At 44.1% G+C, this 27,398-nt stretch overlaps 1 long non-coding RNA gene across 2 annotated transcripts in view; it reads left to right on the top strand.

Annotated features, from left to right (window-relative positions):
• The window catches only part of LOC126929555 (uncharacterized), a 63,992-nt gene extending 37,204 nt beyond the window's left edge, over positions 1-26,788 (top strand). Inside the window, exons 6-12 of one of the 2 annotated variants that reach the window (XR_007717198.1) lie at positions 8,794-8,956; positions 9,937-10,023; positions 11,720-11,842; positions 12,821-12,924; positions 14,024-14,086; positions 24,823-24,906; positions 26,542-26,788. This is a non-coding gene — a long non-coding RNA (uncharacterized LOC126929555). The remainder of the gene's footprint in view (positions 1-8,793; positions 8,957-9,936; positions 10,024-11,719; positions 11,843-12,820; positions 12,925-14,023; positions 14,087-24,822; positions 24,907-26,541) is intronic. The other variant, XR_007717199.1, reaches the window with a different exon arrangement.
• The last annotated feature ends 610 nt before the right edge of the window (positions 26,789-27,398 follow it).

The following is a 27,398-nucleotide window of genomic DNA, read 5'->3' as shown; positions in this document are numbered from 1 at the left end:
CCTATATAAAGATGGCTGGTTGTTCAGTCATTCCTTATTTATTGAATGTCTGCTATGTGCCAAGTTCCATGAGAGGCACTGGAGATGCAGAGATGACCAGACAGACTAGGTCCTTGCTCTCAATATTATATATTTGTAAATAAATATATAATGAGTCAGGTCACAGTAAGGGATATGGAGAAGAAGTCAGGGTAACTGTAGAAAGTAATGGTGGAACAGATTCTATTTTATTTGGACATAATTGACAAATAGATTGACCAATACCCAAATATAATTGGGTAATGTTTAAGGGGTGCAACTTGATGCTGTAATATACATATATGGTGTAAAATGATCCTTATAGTCAAGCTATTTGACACGTTCATCGCCTCACATAATTGTCTTTTTTTTTTTTTTTTTTTTTTTTGTGGTGAAACCTACACTCTTAGCAAATTTCAAATATATACTCTTATTAACTGTAGTCATTTTGCCATACATTAGATCTCCAGAATTCATCCATCTTGTTTAATTGAAACTTTGTACCCTTTGACCAACATCTCATTTCCCTGTCCCTCCAACCCCTGGCAACCGTATTTTAGTCTATGTCTCTATGCTTTGACTCTTTTAGATTCCAAATATAGGTGAGATCATGCAGTATTTATCTTTCTGTGTCAGACACATTCTGTTTTAGAAAGGGAACTCACAAAAGGCTTCTCTAAGGAGGTGACATTTGAACAGGGATCCATGCACCAACACCACATAACAAATGGCCACAAACTTAAAGCAGCATGTATTTATTATCTTACAGTGTCTGGGGGCCAAGAACCTAGGCTGTGTCCTCTGCTTCAGAATCTCATCTGAAACCTATAGTCAAAGTGTTGGCTGGGGCCGCAGTCTCACTCAAAACTCAACTGGGGAAGGATCCACTTCCAAACTCATGGGGTTGTTGGCAGAATTCAGTTCCTCGTGGGCTGTAAGACTGAGGGCCTCAGTTTCTTGCTGGCTGTAAGATGGAAGCAGCCCTCACTGCCTAGTTGGTTGTTGGCCAGCGGCTACTGGCCACATGGCCCACCCCAGTGTGGCTGCTTGCTGCATTAAAGTCAGCAAGGAGAGTCTCCTAGCAAGATGGGCATTAATTACAGTCTTATATGATGTAGTCATGAGAGCATGAGAGTGGCCTCCTGTCCCCTTTAGGGGGGGGGGGGGGGGGGGGGGGGGGGGGGGGGGGGGGGGGGGGGGGGGGGGGGGGGGGGGGGGGGGGGGGGGGGGGGGGGGGGGGGGGGGGGGGGGGGGGGGGGGGGGGGGGGGGGGGGGGGGGGGGGGGGGGGGGGGGGGGGGGGGGGGGGGGGTTGTATTCTTTTCTCTTTTTTTTTTTTTTTTGAGCTGGAGTCTCGCTGTGCCACCCAGGCTGGAGTGCACTGGTACAATCATGGCTCGCTGCAACCTCCACCTCCCGGGTTCGAGAGATTCTCCTGCCTCAGCCTCCTGAGTAACTGGGATTACAGGCACATATCACCACACCGGGCTAATTTTTTTGTATTTTTGTAGAGGCAGGGTTCACCATGCTGGCCAGGCTGGTCTCAAACTCCTGACCTCAAGTGATCTGCCTGCCTCAGCCTCCCAAAGTGCTGGGATTACAGGCATGAGTCACCGTGCTGGGTCCTCTTTACTGTATTCTATTGATTAGAAGCAAGTTCCTGGTCCTGCCCATATGTAAGGGTGGAGGTTATACAAATGGGTAAATACTGAGAGGTGGGGGACATTGGGAGCCCCTTTGAGTCTATCTGCCATGGCCTATGTGAGGTAGACGGAGTGAACCGAGTGGAGACCTGGCCTGCCAGATAGAGGGAAACAGAAGGAGCAAAGGCCCTGAAGTGGGATCCTGCTTGATGTGTTCAAAGATCAGCAAGTTGCTGAATGAGAGAGGGGAGGAAAACTCATGTGGGGCCTTGTAGGTAAGAGCTTGTCTTTTGGATTTTATCCTGGGTGTGCTGAGGTGCTACTGGGAGGTTTCCCAATCCATCTATTTATTTATGTTCCTAGATTTTAAGCGTTGTGGTAAAAGACACATAACCTAAAATTTGCCATTTTAACCTTTCTAAAGTGGACAATTCAGTGGCCTTTAGTCCATTCACAAGGTTGTATAAGCGTCATCACTATCTGGTTCCAGAACATTTTCATTACCCTGAAAGGAAATCCCACAACTGTTAGCAGTCACTGCCCCTTGCCTCCTTCCCCAGAAACCTAGGCAACCACTAATCAGCTTTCTGTCTCTATCAATTTGACTATTCTGGGTATTTCATATAAATGGAATCGTACAATAGGTGCTTAGCTTCTTTCACTCAGCGTGTTTTCAAGGTTCATCCATGTTGTCGCATGTATCAGTATTTCATTCATTTTTATGGCTAAATAATATTTCATTGAATGTATATATCACATTTTGATCATCCACTCAACTGTTGATGGATACTGGAGTTGTTTCCAGCTTTTGGGCACTGAATAATGCTGCCATGAACATTGGTGTACTAGTATCTGTTTGAACACTCGTTTTTAGTTCTTCTGGGTATATACCTACACACACACCCACACACGGTGAATTGCTGGTAGGTTTAAGTCATTGAGAAACTGTCAACCATCTTTTAAAGTGGCTGCATTGTTTTACATTTCTACCAGCAATGTATAAAGGTTCAAATTTTTCCACATCCTTGAGAATACTTGCTGTTATCTTTTTTTTTTTTTTTAATTATAGCCATTCATAGGGATGTGAAGTGAGATTTTACTGTGGTTTTGATTTCCATTTTTCTGATGAGTGACATTGAGCATTTTTTCATGTGTTTGTTGGCCGTTTGCATATCTTCTTTGGAGAAATGTCTCTTCAGGTCCTCTGTCCATTAAACAAGTGGGATTGTTTGTCTTTTAGTTGTTGAGTTGTAAGAGTTCTTCATATCGATTTATTTTTATTGAGCTATTATCACCGCTGTGGTTGTTTCCTCAGCAGGTCTCTGAATCCCCAGGCATCATGAATGTCCTCTGCTTAGAAGGAAAGGGACTATAAATGCCCCTTCCCCTGAGTAACCCACTCGCTGACTTGTCTCCATCAACTTCCCTCCAGAGAGCAGAGCTAATAATCCCTTTTCTCACTGGCCTCAGCCCTCCTTGAAAATTACTCTGAGGGCTCCCTGGAGTCCTCTTACCTGAATACCTCCCCCCGGGGCTGCTTAGATGGCTTTGTGGGGGGCTCTCCAGCTGGAAGTAGGAGATTCTCTCGGGGAGAAGCACAGGCTTCCAGCTCCCCAGACCTGTCTCACCTCCCACCCTGGTGTGTTAGAGACTCTGGGGACTCTGGGATGAGCCCAGGGTTCTGCCTGCATCAGGCCTGTTTAGCCTCTGGCTTGTTGCTGAGGCTTAGGGACAAATTAGTAATTTAATCCAGCCAGGCAAACCTGTAAGCACTCTGCAAGGAGTCAGAGAGAGCCCTGTGGCTTCTGGTCTCTGGTCCGCCACCATGAGACTGGGGTCCCTGGACCTCATCTCTGAAATGGGCCTGCACCTGTGTTGGAAGGAGCCAGTTTGAGCCTTTCAGATTCAGGATTTTGTGATGGGCTTAAAAAATATTTTATTTAGAGTATCTCCTCTAAGAAGCTCCTCTCCCTCTAGTTGCCTTAGGTGACTGCGCAGCTACCTGAATTTATTCTGTCTCAGGTGTATCTTTTTGGTTTTGATTACTTCTTTATACCTCTCTTACTCTTATTTGATTGCCAGAGGGTGAAGCTAATCATTTCAGTCTTTCTTAGAATTCTTTGAGAATTTCTCATTGCCTTAGGGTGAAGACCTGATCCTTACCTGGATGGGTTTTCATTGTCTCCTTTTTCTTTTTTCTTTTTTCTTAGATGGAGTTTTGTTCTTGTTGCCCAGGCTGGAGTGCAATGGCATGAGCTTGGCTCACTGCAACCTCCACCTTCTGGGTTCAAGCAATTCTCCTGCCTTGGCCTCCTGAGTAGCTAGGATTACAGGTGCACACCACCACGCCCGGCTAAGTTTTTGTATTTTTAGTAGAAATGGGGTTTCACCATGTTGGCCAGGCTGGTCTCGAATTCCTGACCTCAGGTGATCCACCCGCCTCGGCCTCCCAAAGTGCTGGGATTACAGGCGTGAGCCACCACACCTGGCCATTGTCTCCATTTTCACTGTCACTTTACATGGCACTACCCCTTGATCTCTCTAGTCCAGCCAAAAGGGTCGCCTTTGGGTCCTTGGTGCATCCTACCACAGGGCCTTTGCACATGCTGTTTTAATTGCTTGGATGCCTTTTCTTTCCCTCCTCATCTTCTTTACTTCTTCTTTAGATTTTAGTACAAGCTTCACTTCTTTAGGGAAACCTTCCTGGATTTCCCAGATTAATTCAAATTCATGTTATCAGCTCTGTGGACCTCCCCTCAGAAGGTACTATATCACCTTCATTTTAGGATAAGTAACTGTTTCCCCTTATTTGCAAAAGAATCTGAGAGCAGGGACTCTGAGAGCAAGGACGCTGAGAGCAGGGACTCTGAGAGCAGGGATCATGCCTGTTTATCCTCCATTGTAGCCCCAGTGCCTCGCCCAGTTCCTGGAGGAGAGTAGGTGTTAAATAAACCTGTGTTGAATGGCAAACAAATCTCTGTGCTATCAGAGTCTAGGTCAGGGCCTGGCATGCAGCAGGTATGAAACACCTGGTTCCATTTTTGTTGAGTAAATGAACGGTTTCTCTGAAATGCAGTGGATCCAACCTCTGCTCCTGTGTGGCCTCAACTGCATGTGCACTGGGACAGACAGATCTGTGTTTAAATGTGGGTTTCTTTACTTTCCAGCTGTGTTACCTTGGGTGCATCTTTTCCTTCTTGGAGCCCTTTTCTTGGTCTGTCGACAGGGGATCTTCATTAGGGGATGCTGAAGGGATTTCATGGGTAATGGTTTTGTAGGCCCTCTGTTAACTGAAGCCCTTTGCAAATGCCCTTGAAGAAATGCTGTTTCTCCCAACATCTTCCACGAAGATGGGTGCTCAGACCAAGGTGGGTGCAGGGCTGATGTCTCCTCCTCTACCAGTGGTGCTTGAAAAATGGTGGCATGAGGCTGAATTTCCCCGTGTTCTGAATGACTGGGGAGAGTGGCCACAAATCTGAACAGCCCAGATGTAATTTCTGACTCTGGAGTCACCTGTGTCTTGCAGAAGGGAGGAAAGTAGACAGATTTAGCTGCAGGGTGCACAGTGTGCTGCTTGGGTCCTGTCTCCCTGCTTTATGGGTGCAAAATGTGAGGTATGGTCACACTGCATGCAGCCCCTGCTCTCCCCAGCTGTGGGTCGGAGAGTGTCTGCCTCCTTGCAACTAATTTGTTTTCTTGTATTATTTCTTCTAGCTTAATTGTAAAATAATGCACGCTTGTTGTAAAAACAAACCAAAACCAAACAAACAATATAGCAGTATATAAAATAGAAGGTGTTGGTTCTTCCTGGCCCACTCAAATCCCATATTCTAGGGTAATCAGTGTAGAGTGTGCCAGTGAACACCACCGGCTCCCTGTCTCTGTAATGCACATCAAACACGTTAGCAATTTCCTGAATGATACCGTTTGGCTCTGTGTCTCCACCCAAATCTCATCTTGAATGGAAAATCCCCGTGTATGAAGGGAGGGAGGTGATTGGATCATAGGGGTGATTTCCCCTATGCTGTTCTTGTGATAGTGAGTGAGTTCTCACAAGTTCTAACGATTTTATAAAGGGGTCTTCCCTCTTCACTTTGAAGGTGACTGCTTCCCCTTCTGCAATGATAGTAAGTCTCCTGAGGCCTCCTCAGCCATGTGGAACTGTGAGTCAGTTAAACTTCTTTATAAATTACCCAGTCTCAAGTATTCTTTTACAGCAGTGTGAAAGTGGACCAGTACTGGTCCATGGCCTGTTAAGAACTGGGCTGCACAGCAGGAGGTAAGCTGTGGGGCAAGCCAGTGGAGATTCAGCTATATATGCAGCCATCCCTGAGCTCTGCCTCCTATCAGATCAATGGTGGCATTAGATTCTTATAGGAGAGCAAATCCTATTTGTGAACTGTGCATGTGAGAATTCTAGGTTGCATGCTCCTTATGAAAATCTAATGCCTGATGATCTGCCACTATCTCCCATCACCCCCAGATGGGACTGTCTAATTGCAGGAAAACAAGCTCAGGGCTTCCATTGATTCTACATTATGATGAGTTGGATAATTATTGCATTATGTATTACAATATAATATAGTGGAAATAAAGTGCACAATAAATGAAACACATTTGAATCATTCTGAAACCATCCCCATTCTCACCGTCCATGGAAAATTCTTCCATAAACTTGGTCTCGGGTGCCAAAAGGTTAAAGACTGTTGCTCTAAGTTGTTAGAAGAATCACATAAGTTAATTCAAGGCTGGTAGAATAGTTGCATCCATTTTACAAGTGAGGAAACCAAGGCCCCCAAATTTTTAGTAACTAGCTCAAGATCACACAGCTAATAAGCAAGAGAGTCAGGATTTGAATCTTCTACATATTGTTTATATAATACAATATATATGCATGTGTACACACAAGTACATAGAGGCTTTACTGTAAAAATTGGGTAATATCATATTTTTGGTTCTGAAATTTTACTTAATAATACTTTGTTTCATAATAATATGTTATTTCCCAATAACACATTGTTTAATAATACATTGTTTCTTTTCAGGTCAGTGTAAATAAATATACATTTAGGTTTTTTTTGGTTTTGGTTTTTTTTGTTTGTTTTTGTTTATTTTGAGCCAGGATCTTGCTCTGTCACCCATGCTGGAGTGCAGTGGTGCAACATGGCTCACTACAGCCTCAAACTCCTGGGCACATGTGATCCTCCCACCTCCTGAGTAGCTGGGGCTACAGGCTATTTTTTTCTATTTTTTTGTAGAGATGAGGCCTTGCTATGTTGGCCATTCTGGTCTTGAACTCCTGGGCTTAAGTGATCCTCCCACCTCAGCCTCCCAAAGTGCTGGGATTACAGGTGTGAGCCACCACACCTGGCTGACATTTACTTTTTCAAATATTTTAATATCTGAAGAAGATTCTAGAGTATGGATGGGCTGACATTTATACCTCTCATTCCCAAAGGAGAAACATTTATTTCTACATTTTTGCTCAAAAAACTTTGTTACGGTGATCATTATTTCACAGATGTTTTTAAAACATTAAAAAAAATTTTACACACGTGGTAAACATTGAACTAGTTTTTCAGGGTGGATAATCCCTGTCTGTCTCCAGGTACCCACAAAAGGGGAAGTCATTGTTAGCAGTTTTTTCTGAATTCTTCCAGGAAGAGTGTGTGCTTTCAATTGTGTGTGTGTATAAATGTATATATATGTATGTATATAAATGTATATAAACACACACATATATACATTTTTTGGTAGACAAGTGATACTATACACACTATTCTGCAAACTTGCTTTTTCTGTTTACCTATATATGGAAAATTGTTATGCATCTGTCCATATAGATTTCCTGCATTCATATTTATGTAACTTTGAAGGGGCAATATACTCATTGTTCAAATACATATAATAAAATATATAAAGGTGTAATATATCTGAATATGTTTGAAGGAATAGAGTGAAACATTTCCTGCTTCCACGCCAGCCCCCCATAACTATGATTATTTTCATACGATTATATTAGCTTTTTAATATCCTTCCAGAATTTTTTTACATATATACATATATCCAAGAAAATATATCTATAATCTTATTTTAAACCCCTTTAAACTCAGGAATAATATAATCTATATATATTTCTACATTTCGCTTTTTTTCACTGAAACGTGTAGATATTTTCATTTCAGTACACAAACAGCTTTCCCATTCTTTCTTTTTTTCCCTTCTTTTTAAACAACTGCATTTAGTACAGTATTCCATTTTATAGATAAATTAAACCATGTCTCATTCTTTTCAAAATTATTATTTTAATTCATTAAGTAAGCAATGCTTGCAAGGTACAAAACTAGGAAGGTACAGAGGAGTAGTCGGTGAAAAATCAAGTTCTTCCTCTTCTGTCTCCAGGTCTTTCAGTTCTTCTATTTGGGGGTAACCACGGTTCCCAGTGTCATGTTATCCTTCTTGAGATAGGTCGTACATTGTGACTGAGTATATGTGAGGTGCGTGTGAGCATGTATACACACACACACACACACACACACACTTTTTCTTAATGGCTGTGTGGAATTCCACTGCCTGCATGGACCGCCGTTTCTGTAATCACTCCTGTATGATGGGACATTCCATTATTTTCAGTCTTTTGCCACCTCAAGCCATGAGGCTGCGATTAGCCTGCACAGACACCTCTGCGCTCAGGTGCGGATGCATCTAAATACATTATCACTGAGCTCAAGAGCATGTGCACTGACAATTTGAGGTACATTGCTAAGTTTTCTTCCAAAGAGGTTGCCACATGCAGCTCTGTAGGGTTTCCACAATGTCCAGGATCTGGGCTGGCTAAGGACATCTGGGAAGCCAAGGGAAAGTCAGCCAAGTTGTTGGCCAGCCTTCCCCTTTGTGTCTCTCCTTCCAAATTTTCATGACCAGCATTCTCTAGGCAGTGTGCTTGCTCTTGAATCCCCATCAAGCTGAGGCTCTGTTAACAGGCTTTATTTTCATTTAGTCCATCATGCCCCAAAGGCTCTACTCTAGAACACACTTCTGTAGATAAATATGGAGGGTAAAAATTGCCTCCCTAATCCAATGTGCCTGAGCAATGCTGAGTTAAGTGATATTAAAACAGGTGTTTTGTTGCAGGACTTATCAGAGCCTTTAACATGCTAATGAACATTGGGATGTCTAAGAGGTGTTAGAGTGTGTGGAGTTCATCACATTGCTTTGACCACGCAAGTTCAGAAAGGCTAATACGGTTTCACTGCTGCATTGTACTGAAAGGGAGACTAATGCCCTGAGAGGAAAGGTGAGTTTCCAAGGATAGACAGCAGGGGTGGTGACCTGAATTTCCAGTCCCACTGTGGTAATGACACCAATAAAGTGCTCCATGCTCCTCTGTGCTAGCAATTCTTAAATGTGGAGCATTGGGTACCTTGGTGCCCTAAAGGGATGCCAAGACACATGCAACACACCATCCTGGATTAGATCCACTTTAATGAAAAAACTGGTAAAGTCTGAATACAATCTGTAGTATTGTTAATTGCAGGGTACCAACATCACCATCTCAGTTTTGATAAATGCACTGTGGTTATGTAAAATAGTAGCACTGGGGGATGCTGGGTGAAGGATGTCCAAGAACTCTTTGTATCATCTCTGCTACTCTTCCGTAAATCTAACATGCTTTCAAAATAAAACCTGCATATATTATTCATGCCAAACCAAACACTGAATCATGTACTAGATTCAGCCATAGATAAACAGAAGCAGACCTAGAATATTTTAGACTACCATCTGCAAATACCTTTGGAAAAATACACAAACATACTGATAATCTCATTTGCTTGTGGGGAGGGCAACTGGGTGGCTGGCATGTCAAAGGAGAAAGCCTTTTCAGTGTATCCTTTAATAATTTTTGGATTTCAAACTTTGTAAATGTATTATCTTTTCAACAATTAAATTTTCAAAATAATTTAAGAGAGAAAATCTTTCATGAAAAAATTTTGAGTTTGACTGTTTTTTGGAAAATAGAATGAACATAGTAGAAAAAAATAATTGTTGCTGTTAGTGTTTATTGGAGTTTCTCTGATGTGCCATAATAAGAGTTCATATTATGTGCTATGGTAAGCCCAGAACAGAGTTTATCTTATTGAATGTCCTCAACAATGCATGAACCCCATTTTTCAGAAGAAGCACCATTTGCTCAACATGTCACTTAGAAAGTGACAGAGCTGAAATCTGAGGCTTGGTCTGCCTGGTTCTGTAACCCAAACTTCTAATTTCTGTTAGGATACAATTATACACACAGGAGGCTATAGGAGCAGACACAACAAGGCCTGCGGTGGATGCTGTTGGGGTCCCACCCATATTACCCTGGTAGGTGCCAGTTTCATGCATGCCAGCCTGACTCCCACATTTCTGCAATTTTTTTTCCTAAAGGAGCTCTCTTTGCCCACTGGGCTTGCTCTGCTGGTACTCATGGCCAGCTGGAGGTGCTGGGGAATTACACCTCCACTTCCAGCAGCCCTCATCCAATGACTAATAGGAGTTGGTATATAAATACCCCAGCTACCTCCCCTTGTGTAGTAACTCTGAGGTGTAGTTCTACACCAAAAAGGTAGAGAAGACTGCCCAGGGTAATAGAATCTTATTTATTTTTACATTAAAAATGAGATGCCCTTTATATTCAGGGAAATTCTTTGTTTTTAAACTTCTATTTTAAGTTGAAGGGCACACATGCAGGTTTGTTATATAGTTAACTCGTGCCATGGGGGTTTGTTGTACAGATTATTTCACCTCCCAAGTATTAAGCCTAGTATCCATTAGTTATTTTTCCTGACCCTCTCCCTTTTCTCACTCTCTGATAGGCCCTAATGTGTGTTGTTTCCCTCTATATGTCCATATGTTCTCATCATTTAGTTTCCACCTAGAAGTGAGAACATGCGGTATTTTGTTTTCTGTTCCTGGACTAGTTTGCTAAGGATAGTGGCCTCCAGCTCCATCCATGTTCCTGCAGAGGATATGATCTCATTTTTTATGGCTGCATAGTATTCCATGGAGTGTATGTACCATATTTTCTTTATCCAGCCTATTATTGTTGGGCATTTAGGTTGATTCCATGTCTTTGCTACTGTGAATAGTGCTGCAGGGAACATACGTGTGCATGTGACTTTATGATGGAAAACTTTATATTCCTTTGGATATCTATCCAGTAATAGGATTGCTAGGTTGAATGGTAGTTCTGTTCTTAGGTCTTTGAGGAATCGCTACACTGTTTTCCACAATGGTTCAACTAATTTACACTCCCACCAGCAGTGTATAAGCATTCCTTTTTCTCGGCAGCCTCCCTAGCACCTGTTGTTTTTTGACTTTTTTTTTTTTTTTTTTTTTTTTTTTTGAGACGGAGTCTCGCTGTGTCTCCCAGGCTGGAGTGCAGTGGCGTGATCTCGGCTCACTGCAAGCTCCACCTCCCGGGTTCACGCCATTCTCCCGCCTCAGCCTCCCAAGTAGCTGAGACTACAGGCGCCCGCCACCACGCCCGGCTAGTTTGACTTTTTAATAATAGCTATTCTGACGGGTGTGAGATGCTATCTCACTGTGGTTTTGATTACATTTCTCTAATGATCAGTGATGTTGAGCTTTTTTTTTTTCATATGCTTGTTGGCCACATGTATGTCCTCTTTTGAAAAGTGTCTGTTCATGTCCTTTACCCACTTTTTAATGGGGTTGTTTATTTCATGTAAATTGGGTTAAGTTCCTTATAGATGCTGAATATTAGGCCTTTGTCAGATGCATAGTTTGCAAAAAATTTCTCCCATCCTGTTGGTTTTCTGTTTACTCTGTTGATAGTTTCTTTTGCTTTGCAGAAGCTCTTTAGTTTAATTAGATCCCATTTGTCAAATTTTGCTTTTGTTGCAATTGCTTTTGGCATCTTTGTCATAAAATCTTTTACCATTCCTATGTCCTGAATGGTATTGCCTAGGTTGTCTTCCAGGGTTTTTATAGTTTTGGGTTTTACATTTAAGTCTTTAATCCATCTTGAGTTAATTGTTAAATTATCTTTTATATTCAGTGAAATTCTTAATGTGAAGTACACAGTTACATCAGTTTGATAAAGGCATACACTTGTGCAACCGATATCTCTATTAAGAAACAAAAGGCATCACCAGCACCACAGAAAACTTCATTGTGCCAGGTAACTCCTTCATTCCCAAAAGCAACTGCTGATCTGATTTCTATTACTGTTAAGTTAGTGTTTCTTTTTCAAGAACTTTTTGTAAATGATATCATACACAGCATGTACCCTTTCCATTTGTTTTTTTCTTAATCCAGCATAATGCTTTCGATATTTCTTCATGCTGTAACATAGGTCAATAGCTCATTCCCCTCCCCCCTCTTTTTTTTTTTTGAGACAGGATCTCACTCTGTCGCCCAGGCTGGAGTTCGGTGGCACGATCTCAGCTCACTGTAGCCTCAACCTCCCTGGCTCAAGCCATTTTCTCACCTCAGCCTCCAAAATAGCCGAGACTACAGGCACAGGCCACCATATCTGGCTAGTTTTTGCAATTTTTTGTAGAGACAGGATTTCACCGTGTTGCCCATGCTGGTCCTGAATTCCTGGGCTCAAGCAATCCTTCTGCCTTGGCCTCCCAAAGTGTTGGGACTACAAGCTTGAGCCATAATGCTGGACCACTCATTTCTTTTTTTTAATTGCTGAATACTATGAATATACCTCAGTTTATCTGTTCTCCTGTTGATGGACATCAGAGATATCTGCAGGTTTTGCCTGTAACAAGTAGAGCAGCTATGAACATTCTTGCACAAGATTTTTTGAAGATATGTTTTCATTTCTTTTAGGTAAATTTCTGAGGGCAGGATTAATGGGCCACATAACAAATATGTTTGACTTTTTAATAAACTGCTACAAAATTTCCAAAATGGTCGTACCATTTTGTGCTTCCACTCACAATAGATGAGCATTCCAGTTCCTCCTCATCCCTGCCAATGTTTGGTGGTGTCAGTTCCTTCCACTTTAGCCATTCAGCTGGGTGTGTAATGGTGAGTGGGACTTTGATGGACGGGGAAATAAGATGCCTGGAATGTCAGACAAATCCGTTGAAGGTAATACCCAAACAATATTACAGTTACTAAATATGGGTGATTTATTTGACAGTTTCAAGGAACCACAAATCCCCCCTGTGGAGGGCCAACTCCAAACTCATTTCCCACTCCATGCTGGCAGTAGACAACATGTCCCTCATGCTCATGCTCTCAGGGGTAAGCAGGTTCTTTTTTGTTTTGTATTATTTTGGCTTTAAACTTTTTCTTTCTGCTTCTGTTGGACCAGGGGAGTCAGATTATTTACAAAGTGCAGGTAATTTTATGAGAAGTCAAAAGGTAACTCCTATGCTGAGCCACAGTGTGCACGCAGAATGAAAAGTCAGCTCCAACAGTGACCAATCCTGCGTTCTGATCTTTCTGCACAACTAAGCCTGCTTTGTGAAAGCTCATTCTCCGGCTTGAAGCCATCTATTTGCTCTCATCACTAGAAGAATAAAATGCATGCTCCACAGAGCCTTGAGTGCTGACCACCATGGACCTCTCCACCTCATCTCCGCGTGCTTCCTCCCTGTGTTCCACTTCTGCTGTCTTTGTTAGGTGTCTCGAATGCTCAAGAGTTAACGCCTGTCTCAGGCTTTTGCTCTTGCTGTTTTTCTTTTTTGTTTCTGGGACAGGATCTCATTGTGACCCAGGCTGGAGTGCACTTGCTATTTCTTGTGTCTGTAATGCTGTTTTTCCTGCTCTCTCTTTTTAATTTTATTTTTGCTATTTATTTATTTATTAGAGACAGGTCTCACTCTGTCACGTAGGTCGGAATACAGTGGTGAGGTCACAGTTCACTGCAGCCTCAACCTTCTGGGTTCAAATGATCTTCCCACCTCAGCCTCCTGAGTAGCTGGGACCACAGGCGTGGGCCACCTGGCTAATTTACTTTTTTTTTTTTTTTTTTTGGAGAGACAGGGTCTTGTCATGTTGCCCAGGCTGGTCTTGAACTCCTGGGCTCAAGCAATCCTTCCACCTCGGTCTTCCAAATGCTGGGATTACAGACATGAGTCGCTGTGCCCAACCTCTTCCTACTCTTTAAGGATGAATTTCTTAACTTCGGGTCTCAGCTTTTCAGCATTTTGCCATCTCATCAGAGATGATCTTCCCTAATCACCAAATTAAAATGATTTATTTAGAGAGCTAGATTTCCAGTCTTTTTATTAAAAATATGGAATCTACTAGAGTCATAGGTCTTTCCCCCAATCAGTCTCGAGGGAGAAGAAGAAAGTGTCAGTGGCTCCTCTTCTGATTTGACTCTACTCTCCCACAGCTACTTCTGTCTGGATAGCACAGAGATGCTCACTGCAATGATTACCAGGCAGCCCATTGTCAGGTAAGGTAATCAATCAGAATGCCATGACTCTCTTTGAACGTTATTTTCACAGGGCATGAAAATAATGTCTTAAGAATTTCTAAACTCTTAGGAATTTCTCAGGACCCCTTTGCTCACAGTGTACTTTCAGGTCCAGTTGCTCAAGAATTATAGATATTCACACACACCTCCATATGGCACTGAAAAATGAGACTGCACGTTCCTAAGAATGTTCTCAGTTTCGCATCTTATCAAATCGATTTCTTTGAAGCTCATTTTGTGAAGGAGGAAGATATCTGCCCCATGGTCACTACAGGGGAGAGGAACTCTCCTCTTCATCATCTTTTGAGACTTCCTCTGTTAATTGTGAAGCCTTCTACATTGTTAAGGCCAGGCCCTGGAATGTCACTGTTTGATATTATAACAAAAAAGTTGGTTCCTGGAGCTCAATTTTACTGGCAGAAATGGAGATGGGGATGAACAAAAGCATTTTTAAATTTAATAAAAAGTGAACTAAGGATCACTTAGTTCAAATCCTGCAAAGATTTGAATCCTGCAAAGAACTTGTACTCTGTAATCAGTTTATTTATTTTTTGGGTTGCTTACATCCTTCTTTGTTTTTCCCATTACATAGGGGAAATCCATGGGGTCAGGACTAGGTATGTTCCTTTTAGGGCTTGTATGCCCAGCACTCAGCATAAAACTTGGCACGTAATAGGTGCTCAGCAAACATTTGTTGAATGAACGAATGGATAGATGGATGGATGTGTGGAGGAGTGGATGGGTGGCTCATTGGTATGCTTCTTAGATGAGGAGTTCATAAAAATTCTTCCCTCAGTCAGAATGTTCCTTGTGTCCTCTGAGTGGGGAGGGGTATGTGGTTCTTAGTAAATTCCAATGTTTTGCCAAAGAAGGCACATTCACATGCATGTAACTTCTCAGCTTCTCCCACTTTCCCGTCTCTTGCTCCCACATGACCAAGCCCACCTGGTACAGAGAAAAACATCCCCTAGCACCATGCTGGCTGATGGTGATGCCTCAGGCCTCCAGTTTCTTTCTACATTCTGTGTTCCAGGATGTTACAATCACAGCTAAGGAGAATCAGTTGAAAAGAATCAAGTGACCTCCAGAGGGGACAGGCTAGTTTTCATAGCCAGAGGCCTGGAGTTCAAATTTACCCTAGCTTTGCTCCATTTCAAGGTGACCAAGACCCCACTGGGATGCAGACATCATCCACATCCCTGTCCTCTCCTGGGTGGGCCCTTTAAAAAAGTCTTGGAGGAAACTGACTGCCAGAGTCCAGGCCCATCTAAGGGACAGTCACAGACAAAGTAGTTTTAAGCAGTATCAGGGGATCCTAGGTGGGGTGGTCAGATTTAGCAAAAACAAAGAAACAAACAAATGAAAATGAAACTATAAGCTCAGTTAAATTTGAATTTCAAATAAACACGAATAATTTTTTCAGCATGAGTGTATTCCAAATATTGCATGAGACATAGTCATACTAAATGCGATTCCTTGTTTATCTGAAGTTAAAATTTAACTGGGTGTCGTGTATTTTAACTGGCAACCCTACCTCCTCCAGCTCTTAGTGGCCACAGTAGAAAGCAAGGAGGCAGCTTTGAGGATGAAGGTCAGGGTCACCGCCCCAAGTTACCTATTTTGTATTTTGAAGTTCCTCCTTTGACTTACTTTGTAAAAAGGGCTCCACTGATTTTCTTTTTTTAATTCTTAAAATTATGATTCCAGAGCTTCGTGTGTTCCCTCTTGACCTAAACCTGCAAACCTCAAGGTTGACCTTCGCATATAAGGAGGATGCCCCATGCAGTGGGCATTTGTCCAACTTGGGGTGTGGCTCTTCTCTCGTGTGGGTCTCAGGCTAGGTGGTAAGCAGAGAAAAGAGTTCATGATGGTGAGGGAGTGGTGTTTGGCATGGTAGCTCACATCTGCAATCCCAGCACTTTAGGAGGCTGAGATGGGAGGATCACTTGAGCCCAACCAGGAGGGCAACCCCGCAACCTGTTGCCAGCCTGGGCAACACAGTGAGACCCCATCTCTACAAAAAAACAAAAAAATATTAGCTAGGCATGGTGCTGTGCACTTGTGGTCCTACTATTAGGTAGGCTGAGGTGGGAGGATCCCTTGAGGCCAGGAGTTTGAGGCTGCAGTGAACCATGATTCGGCCACTGCACTCCAGCCTGGGTAACAGAGTGAGATCCTGAAAGAATAAAAATAAAAGCAAGCAAGCAAGCACGCAGCAAGAAAGAAAGAGAAAAAGAAAAGTTCATGGAGATCAAGAACTTGGCATTTCCAGGCACCAACACCCTGAGGCAGTCACACCCAGCAGCCTCTCTAGTGAGGTGGGAATGGAAGTTTGAAGACAGCCCTGGAAGAGGAGGAGGTTGGTGCTTTCAGAGGGACTCCAAAGACACAAAGCCAGGGACTGAGGGTCCCTGAAGCTTAGGTTAGAAATACATGTTTTAGGTTGGGTTCCACCAGAAGCAGACCCTGAGACAATTACTTTAGTGCAGGTAATTTACTAGGGGAGGTGATCCACAGGCGGGGAGTGGGAAGTTAGCCAGGGAAGAAAAGGACCCAATGCAGGTATATGAAGGAGAAGGTTACATGGTGGGCAATGGGCTCAGTCCTGCTGGGGACCTCTGGGAGGCTGTGTAGAGCGTACCTCATACCTTTGGTTGTTTCATCCAAGACGTGAGGGAGCTGAGGTATTGATTCACCACCTCCTATCAGCCATCGGTTGAGGGCTGGGGGGTGGGGTGAATAGTGAAGTGCCCCTGACACTTTCTATATGTCCTGTATGTGAGCTGATGATATCTGGTAGCCAGAGACAGCAGAGATCACAGGTACTTGCAATAGGAAGCTGTCCAGTAGGTGGTTGCCAAGGGGATGTGGGTGGGATACCAACAGTGCCTGCTGCAGTGGCACTGCACAACCACAGAAGTGGTTACTTCTGATCAAGCACCATGTAGTACATTCTCTGCTTGGAGCTTCATGTGCAGTTGTTTAAATTCTCACTGACTCTGGGAGGGAGGGTCTAGTATTCTCTTTAGTTTACAGAGAGGTGAAGTCACTTTCCTAAGGTCACACAGTTAGGAAAGGAAGCATCTATTTTGCAAACTCAAGTCATTTTGACTTCAAAGGCCAGAATCTATCTATGCTTTGCTGAAGCTGTGATTTCTTTTTGGACCCTCATGGTAAAGAAGGAAATGAGAAAATGCAAGACAGAGTATTTCTCAGGCAGTGGCTGAGAACAGGAATTCACCACATGCCTTTGAATAAGGCATGATTACTATTAACCCCTATTCTGTCGACAAAGAAACTGAGGCTCAGAGAGGTGACTTACTTGCCAGAGGTCACTCTGCTGGTAAATGGCCCAGCTGGAATTGGACCTCAGGTTTCTTTGGGTTTTAGCCACTCTTTTTGACTGCCTCAGTTTCCCCATCTGACATAGGAGATAGTTGAAAACATGGTATCCGAGTCTGGCATAGGTAGAATTGTGTCCCACAAAAGAGATGGTGAACTTCTAACCCCCGGTATCTCAGAATGCGATATTATTTGGGAACAGAGTAATTGCAGATATAATTAGATAAGAAGAGGGTATACTGGAGTAGGGTATACCCTTAATCCAATATGACTGGTGTCTTCATAAGAAGAAGGAACATAACATGAGGACAGACACACAGGGGGACGATCACATGATAACAGAGGCAGAGATTGGAGAGATGCAGCTGCAAGCCAAGGGGTGCTGAAGATTGACGGCCACCACCGGAAGCTGGAAGACGCAAGGGAGGATTCTCCCATACAGGCTTCAGGGGGAGCATGGCCCTCCTGCACCTGGAGTTTAGACTCTGAACCTCCAGAACTGTGAGAGAATACATTTCTGTGTTTTAAGGCTTCTAGTTTGGGGTACTTTTTGTTTGTTTGTTTTGAGATAGGTTCTTGCTCTGTTGCCCATGCTGGAGTGCAGTGGTGCAATCACAGTTCATTGCAGCCTTCACCCCTGGGCTCAAGCAATCCTCCCACCTCAGCCTCCTGTGTAGCTGGGACTACAGGAACATGCCACCACGCCTGGCTAATTTTTGTATTATTATTATTATTATTTTTGTAGAGACGGGGTTTCACTATGTTGCCCAGGTTTGAGCTCCTGAGCTCAAGCGATCTTCCTGTCTCAGCCTCCCAAAGTGTTGGGATTACAGGTGTAAGCTACTGCACCTGGTCCAGGGCAATTATTACTATGGTGACCCGAGGAACCTAATGGAGTCTCCTTCTGGCAGCAAGATTAACGTAGAGCCACTGCCGTTCCCCACCCTGCTCACCCCAAGAAGCACAGTCCAGAGCCTCTGTTGTGTAGATTTCTCATGGGTGATACAGAAGGGGTTGGGGTTGCTGGGAACCCACTGTGGGGGGCAGTGAGAAGCCCTGGTGAGAAAAATTGGCCCAGCCTCAGGAAATCACAGTCTTCAGGTAGTGGTGGGAGTGTAATAACAACTTGTACTGTCTGACGGCTCTCTCGTAGCTCCAGGTGGAGTGCAGGAACCACGGGACCTGGTGCATTCTGGAAGCACTGTCAGAGACCCAAACTCATCATTAGTGAGGTGAAGGTGAACTCCCAGAAAATGGTGATGGGGGAACTTTTTTTTTTAAACAGGATCTCACTCTGTTGCCTGGGCTGGAGTGGAGTGGCGTGATCTTCGCTCATTGTAGCCTCCAACTCCTGGGCTCAAGGTATCCTCTTGCCTTGCCTCATTACAGCAATGTGCCACCACACCCAGCTAATTTAAAAATTTTTTATGATATAGATGGGATTTCACTATATTGCCCAGGCTGGTCTCAAACTCTGGTTTCAAGCAATCCTCCCATCTCTGCCTCCCAAAGTGCTGGGATTACAGGTGCACAACAACATGCCTGGCCCAATTTTCTTTTTTGTCTTGTCTTGTCTTGTCTTGTCTTTTCTTTTCTTTTCTTTTTTCTTCTCTTCTCTTGTCTTCTCTTCTCTTCTCTTCTCTTGTCTTCTCTTCTCTTCTCTTCTCCTCTCCTCTCCCCCCCTCCCTCTCCCTCCTCTCCTCTCCCCTCCCCTCCCCTCCCCTCCCCTCCCCTCCCCCCCTCCCCCCCTCCTCTCCCTCTCCCTCTCCTCTCTCCTCTCCTCTCCTCTCCTCTCCTCTCCTCTCCTCTCCTCTCCTCTCCTCTCCTTTCCCTTCCTTTCCTTTTGACATGGGATCTCACTCTGTCACCCAGGCTGGAGTGCAGTGGTACGGTCTTGATTCACTGCAACCTCTGCCTCCTGGGCTTAAGTGATTCTCCTGCCTCAGCCACCCGAGTAGCTGGGATTACAGGCATCCACTATCACGCCTGGCTATTTTTTATTTTTATTTTTAGTAGAGACAAGGTTTCACCATGTTGGCCAGGCTGGTTTTGAACTCCTGACCTTGAGTGATCCTCCTCCCTTGGCCTCCCAAAGTACTGGGATTACAGGTGTGAGTAACCACTCCTAGCCCCAGTTTTGATTTCTAAAGATAAATGCTGGGGAGACTGAGGATGGGATATCCCAGAGGCCAGGCAAAGGAGGGAGGCTTCAGGTGGGGAGAAGCCATGGAAGAGGCGACAAGATGGTGGCTGTCCCAATACTGGCCATTGGTAGTAACAGTGACTGTGGTTATAATTTATAAAATCGTGCCTGAAACTGTTCATCTACTGAGCACCAGGATCTGTGCCAAGTGTTTTACGTGCACTAGCTCATTGAATCCTCACAGCAGGTCTGGGAAGGTGGTATCTACTTTCCTCCCCATTTTACACAAAAGGGAAATTGAGACTCAGAAGAGTTAAGCCACTTACCTGAGGTCACACACAGAGTCCATATTTTTATCTATTTGGCACCTTCAATTTCCTTCTCTCTTCCCCTCCTTCCACCCCTAGCTCTGTCTCCTTATTTCTGCTTGTCCAGACTCCTATACATCCTTCAAAGCCCAGGCCCATCCTTCAAAGCTCCTACACATCCTTCAAAGCCCAAATCTTACTAATTTCCTGGGAGTACTTCCTTAGTAAATTATCGCACTTGAATCTTTGCTTACTATTACTACTGCTATTCACACCACTTATAAAAATTACTATTATATGTCACCTCTTCCGAGAATCCTTCTGTATTCCTCTCCCTATTTTAGTGAGGACTTGCTCTTCTGAATTCTTGAGGCCCCGACTATCATCTTGTTAGACATGTGCTCCTTGGTGGAAGTCTCCATATGTGTACACATGGGTGTATCTGGGGGGCCTGGGGAGCTGGCTGGTGCTTAGGAAGACAGGTTCTGAGCACAGTATTCCTGAGTCTGAAGCCAGCTCTTCTGCTTCTTAGGTGCACGAGCTTGGACAAGTTACTTACCCTCTTGAACCTCAGTTTTTCCATCTAGGAGAAGAATTGATGAGATGATACAGTACATTGTACGGTGCCTAATACATAGTAGGTACCCAATAAATGTTAACTATGATTGTAATTGTCATCCTTATGAGAGAATGAGTCTACCAGTGTGTATGTGATCTTGTACGGTGGCCTCAGTGAACCTGGATTGCCGTTAGTCCATGTGTGTGTTTGTGTGCACACGCGCTGTCTTTCTAAATTGTAATCTCCTTCAAGGTAGGTTCTCCCGCAATACCAATGTCTATTGTGCATTAAATTCCTCTGACATTTTAGTAGCACAGTCATGTTGGAGTCCACCTAGATCTGCTCCTATCGCCTTTACCAGGGCCACATACCCATCTCTCTGCTCTGGTTTGCTTTTCTGCTTATGGCTGGCAGGTGCCTTGGAGTTTACAGCCCCCTGGGATACCCAGGGCTGTTGACTGACTAGTGTGAGATGTGGGGGCCTAACCTCTGCTTCAAGGAAAGTCAAACTCTAATGTGCAATTTATGTTCCTGGGTTCCCTGCAGGACCAGGCTGAGGCTGATCCTTACTTAGTGTTTTTTTGTTTCCTGTCCTGTTTATCTCACTCTCTTACTGATTTTCCCGGGAGCACTTCCTTAGTAAATTATTGCATTTGAATCTTTTGTTCACTATTACTACTACTATTGACACTACTACTAAAAATTGCTATTATAACTCTTACTATTTATTATGACTGCTATTGCTACATCAACTACCATTCCTACTAGCACTAATTGCAATTACTACTGTCACTATTATTTTTACCAGTACTACTGTTGCTACTATTTCTGCTACTACTTTCATATTATTATCACTACTAATACTACTTCTGTTACTACTGCCATTACTAGTACTATTAATATCGTGGTATTAATACCACAATAGCAATATCTTGCTTGCTACTTTTAGGTTGGTGTAAAAGTCATCGTGGTTTTTGCCATTAAAAGTAATGACAGAAACTACAATTACTTTTGCACCAACCTGATACTACTGCAACTACTACTCTTACTAAATACTACTATTACTACTACTATTGTTTCAATGAGTACTATTGCTATGATTGCTATTTTCATCTCTACAGTTACTACTTTTATTGCTACCACTATCACTATTACTTCTACTAGTAGGACCAGTAGTCATTTTCATTTGTAGAATATTTGTAAAATCAAATTTTGAATGGGGTCTGCACTCAAACAGTGTTTATGATTACTGATCTCAACGACAACTCACTGAGGTGAATAGTATTATCTCTTTTTCAAAGATGTGAAAACTGAGGCTCAGACGGGCTCCTAGAGACTTGGTCGTATTTTTGCTGTGCAGTTTTGAGCAAATCTGGAGGTGAATGTGGCTCTTCTGTATCTGTACTCAACAAATCTACTCTGGTTCCTCTTTGTAGCTATATATACACACACACACGCACACATATATACATATATATATAAAAAGTGTGTGTGTGTATATATGTGTGTGTGTGTGTGTGTGTGTGTATATATATATATATATATATACACTTTTTTTTTCTTTTTAAGATGGAGTCTTGCTCTGTTTTAACATGGAGTCACCTCTGTAGAGGTGGTTTCTGGCTTTTGAGGACTGGCGATGCCACCAACTGGATGTCAGGGTTCATGGGAGTCAGGCTGTCATTAGCAGAATTAGGAAAAAGTCAAGGGTGCAAAGAAAGACAGACACATTTCCCCCAGCACTTCTCTGGATGGGGAAAAAGCGTTGACCAAAGTTCTGAAGTTCTCAATAGAGGAATAAAATTGGAGAGAATAAGAGAAACCATATCATTGTAACAAAGTGAAGTTAAAATTATTACTCTGTTTTTATCCTATTCTAAATTATATATAAATTCAGACTACCTCAATAGAGGCCCAAATACTCCCATTTTAATGCTATATTCTTTTTTTTTTTTGAGTTGAGTCTTGCTCTGTCGCCCAGGTTGGATCTCAGCTCGCTGCAACCTTCGCCTCCCAGGTTCAAGCGATTCTCCTGTCTCAACCTCCCCTGCTAGCTGGGATTACAGGTGCACGTCACTACGCCCAACTATTTTTTGTATTTTTTAAGTAGATATGGGGTTTCACCATGTTGGCCAGGCTGGTCTCGAACTCCTGGCCTCAAGTGGTCCACTCACCTCGGCATCCCAAAGTGCTGGGCTTACAGGCATGAGCCGCCATACCCACTCTTAATGCCATATTCTATATTTAATAGAAATGTGTTAAAAACAAGGAAATATCTTGCTAAATCATTAAAAGAGGTGTCTGTAAAACGCAGAGAGAGAGAGAAAGAGAGAGTGAAAGAGAGAGAGAGAGAGACCCCCTTTTCATCTCCTTATCACGCAATCTCCCCAAAGTTTATCTTTGGTAAACTGGTCCTATTTCTTGCATTTCTTGTTTAACTGAGGTGGCGCCCTATCCTAGTTTGCGATCCCCGCCCAGTGGAGCCTGAGAGGAGGGCTTGTATGCAGGAACGTCGGCTGGAAGGAGACACAGGAAGCAGGAGTGAGGGAGCAGGGAGATGAGGAAGAAAAGCAGGCTACCTTATGAGGGCATGTGTAGCTGGTTATCACTGGGGGAAACTGGGACTCTAGCCTGCCAGACATCCTCTGAGGAGCCCTGCAGAATGTGCCTCAGAATTGCCCCCCTGAGGGATGGGGGCATTTATCCCTCAACTCCTCATCCCCTAGCAGAGGGCCAGCCCTGGGGACGTGAGTGCCTTGTACTTGTTGGCTGCACCTAGTGGAGAACTGAGCTGCTTCTGCATCTTTGGAGAAGTCCCTAAGGCAGAAAAGTGGAGTCGTTTCCTGGCTGCTTCTTGCAAAGAGTGTTACTAGCCTGCGTGAAACAGTGTGCCACAGCGATGCAGAAATCAGAGGTGGTTCAAAGGCCTGAAATGCAGGCAAACAATCTCCCATTAGGCATAAATGCTGAGGGTGTCAACAGGCTCAGTGTGGAATCATGGTTAGCACTGGAGCCACACTGCCTGGGCTGGAATTTCAGCACCCTTCTGTGTCATTGGAGGGCCTCTCTGAATTTCAGTTTCCTTATCTGTGCAATGAGAACAACCGCAGTGCCTCCATCGTGGGATGAATATTAGTTGGAGTAAGACACAGGAAGCTCTCGGCCCAGCCAGAAGCACAGAGGAGGTGCTCGGTGAGCATTTCCTGTTATCCCTGTTGTCCGGACACAGGCTTTGAATTCTGATGACTTGGTGGTGGGAGAAAGGGGCAGATGTGGATATTCTTTCCTGGACACTCAGGAAAGTTAGGAAACAAAGGAGAGAAGATAAAAGGCAATCGCAGTTCCAGCCAAATGGACCAGGAAGGATTTTGCCATTTCAGGGACTTACCCCTGGCTCATGTTAGTGATTTGCTTGGAGCATGGGTTACCCTCCCTGGAGCCCCTCTTCCTCTTCCTCCCCAAGTCTTCACCCACCTCCCCTGCCCCAGAGCAGCACCTCCACCAATTCTCCTCGTTAACCGTAAACACAAATCCTGTTATCCGCCCCTCTCGCGGCACTTGCCCCTTGATTTAAGCCACCTTCCCTTCCCCTTTCATCAGCCCTGGGCCCCTCCCGTCATACATCTTCTCGTTTATCTCCTTCCCCGCGGTCTCCAGCTTTCCCTGCACCGATCGATGCATTGCAGGGAGATGGCAGGCGGCCTGCCAGGCCTTCGGAGCCTGCTCTTCTTCTGGGGAGCCCGGGCCAGTATTTCTTGTTAAGCTTCTGTCTGGCTGTGTTCGGTTTCTCATTAGCTTTCTGCTGGGGCGCGGTAGTATTTCTTGCTCCTCAGCCGCACAGCCTGGAGATGCCTAGTAATTCTTAAATGGCGAGGTGGAGAGGTGCATCTTTAGAGCACTCTGGGTTCCATCTGGCTGTGGCTTGGAAAGGGGGAGTAAGAGGAAGTGTCCCTTGGTGGTCACAGGTGGATGGGTCTTGGCGGGTCCCTCAGTCACACCGTGCCTTTGCTCAGCACCGTGGGTTAGCGCCTGTCCCTGTGGTTGTCACCACCACCTCAATTTTGCATCCCCGTCATTGAACTGACTCTGATCTGGGTTCCCCAGAGCCAGCTGCCTCCCCATTTCGTCGCTGGAAAGACTCAGATGTGGGCCTGACTCAGGTTCCTCACCTGTGAAATGAGGTGCATGCTCTCTCTCTCTCTTTCTCTCACCTTCTCCCTTTTCTTTATTTAACAAACACAAAACATGTAAACAGGATTCATTATGTCCCAGATAATCTTCTGAGAACTTGACAAACATTAACACGTTTAAATTCTCCTAGTCACTCTATGATAAAGAGACAATCGTTGTGTCTGTTTTACAGATGAAATACTGTGGCACAGAGAAGACAAGCAACTCACCCAAGGTGGCACAGCTAGTAAGCAGAAGAGCTGGGATTTGAACCCAGGTAGTTTGACTCTGGAGCATACACTCTCTTAAGAGATGGCTTCTTTTCATGGTCTTGTGGTCTCCTTAGAGTCCAAAATGCTGATATAGGCGATTCTCATTATTCGTGCTAGTTATGCTCTATAAAGTTGCTGCGATCACTGAATTAGTGAAAACTGACCCATTGCTTCTAGATTGTCAACTGATCAACACATAACCAAGTTTTATGTGTGTTTCTGTTTAAAGATACCTTATTTAATATTTATTGTTGGGTTATTAAATGTTGAACTAACAGCCGGAAGCACTGTAACTCATGTCTGAGTGAAGCTAACCGAATGCATGCATTTTCTCTGTAAGGCACCTCATGACTTTCTTAGGTTTAGGAACACAAGACAGCGCTTCAACACCGTGCCTGGGCCCCTTTTAAACAGCAAAATCACCAAAATCAACAAAACACACAAATGTGAAAAAGATGGAACTAAATAGACTGCAAAAAGGACTAGCTAATTGTATGAGAGCTGAAAAAAGACAGCCTTGCTCAGCCGCAGCCGAAAACACGTGTGTGAGGGACTCGTCTGTTTCACTACACTGCCAGTACTTATGGAAGAGTTGTGGGTATTGATTTTGGGGTTAGAAAGAAATTTTACCAAGCAGGTGAATTTGCAAAAACAGAACCCCTGAATAATGATGATCGACTCTATCTTGCATTATTATTTCCCTGCTCGAACACCTTGTGAGGCTCCCTCCTGTCTATTAAATTAACTATAAACTTCACCTGCCTGCCTTTCAAAGGCTTTGATAATCTGACCGCACTCCATCTATTAAAAAACTTATTTCTGGCTAGCTGCAGTGGCTCACACCCGTAATCCCAGCACTTTGGGAGGCTAAGGCAGGAAGATTGCTTGAGCCCAGGAATTTGAGACCAGCCTGGGCAACATAGTGTGACCTCATCTCTGCAAAAAATAAAAATTAGCTGGGCATGGTGGAGTGTGCTGGTAGTCCCAGCTACTAGGGAGGCTGAGATGGGAGGATCACTGGAGCCCAGGAGTTCGAGGCTGCAGTGAGCTACAATTGTGCCACTGCACTCTAGCCTGGGCAACAGAGCAAGACTCTGTTGCAAACAAACAAACAAAACCAGACAAAAACCCCTTATTTCCCATTACTCCCAAAAGGGCCATTTTCTTTTCCGGTGGGTTGGCGGCTCCTCTTCCTCACTAGTCTACCGAGAACCAGCTCTGTCGTGCCTCCACACCTGTGCTCCTACTATTTCGTCCCAGGCATGGTCTCCCTTCCCAACTTGTCTACCAAGTCCTACAGTTTAAAGGCTGGATCAAAGTTCTTCTTATTTATTTAAAAATTTTCAAAATTAATTAATTAATTAATTATTTTTTTAAAGAGACAGACTCTCGCTATATTCCCCAGGCTGGAATGCTGTGGCTATTCACAGGCATCATCACGGCTCATTGCAGCCTCGATCTCCTGGCCTCAAGTGATCCTCTGGCCTCTGCCTCCTGAGTAGCTAGGACTGCAGGCGTGCACCACTGTGCCTGGTTTAAAGTTCTTTGTGCAGCTGATTTATCCCTTCTTGGATGCCGTAGACCCATATCATAGTGGAGGTTAATTTAAAATAAAATGTCTTTTTGTGATTCTCCGACAGGCAGCCCACCTGGGAGGAATTTTCCGGAGATCACTGTCTGATGACCCTGTCTGGGAATTGGAGCCATCCAAGTTACACTGACCGTGTTTGGGTTGGGATATTGAGGAGGCTGTGGTTAAAAGCATATGATGGGAGATCATATTGTACTTGTGAGTGAGATCCGGCTGGAGGAATGTTTTAGTTCTTCAGAAATACCAACGGGTCTCTGTAAGTAACATAGGGTGGTGAGCCAAGCACAATGAGATCACTGAGGTGTCCCAGCAAGAATCGATCTGTTTAGAGAAGAGACATTGCTTCTCTTATTTTAAAAAATTTTTAAACATTTTATTTTTAAATTTGCTGACTTTAACAAGCTGCTTCTAACAGCCTCAGGGCGAGGAGCCCATGAGTGCAAGGACAGGAGAGGGGTCTGCAAGTTCTACTTGGGTAGGGCTTGGGGCATCACAGGAGTGCAGGGGCCCCCTCTCTGGGATCCAGTTTAACCCTGATGACATCCCCTATGCAGCAAATAACTCCAAGTAACCAGCAGCAGCTGGTCCACACCACAGTCTGTGAGAGGTTGCTCACGCCTTGCCTGTTTTCCTACCTCTTCATCCTAAGGAAAAAGACCCACAGTCTGAGTGCCCTGTTCTGGGACATAGGTGGGGAACAGGCAGGGATGGGAGGTGGAGAGCACTTTCTTCTGCACCCATTAAATAGATGCCTTTTATTTTTGATGCAAGGCCTCCCTCTGTCACCCAGACTGGAGGGCAATGGAGCAATTGTGGCTCACTGCTGCCTCAGTCTCCAGATGGCTCAAGCCATCCTCCCCCATCAACCGTCCAAGTATCTGGATTTACAGGTGCATGCCACCATGC

This window comes from Macaca thibetana, chromosome 10 (assembly GCF_024542745.1).
Source record: "Macaca thibetana thibetana isolate TM-01 chromosome 10, ASM2454274v1, whole genome shotgun sequence".
NCBI lineage: Eukaryota > Metazoa > Chordata > Mammalia > Primates > Cercopithecidae > Macaca > Macaca thibetana.
The sequence above is the reverse complement of the archived record's forward strand: the minus strand, read 5'-3'. Positions and strand labels throughout refer to the sequence as shown.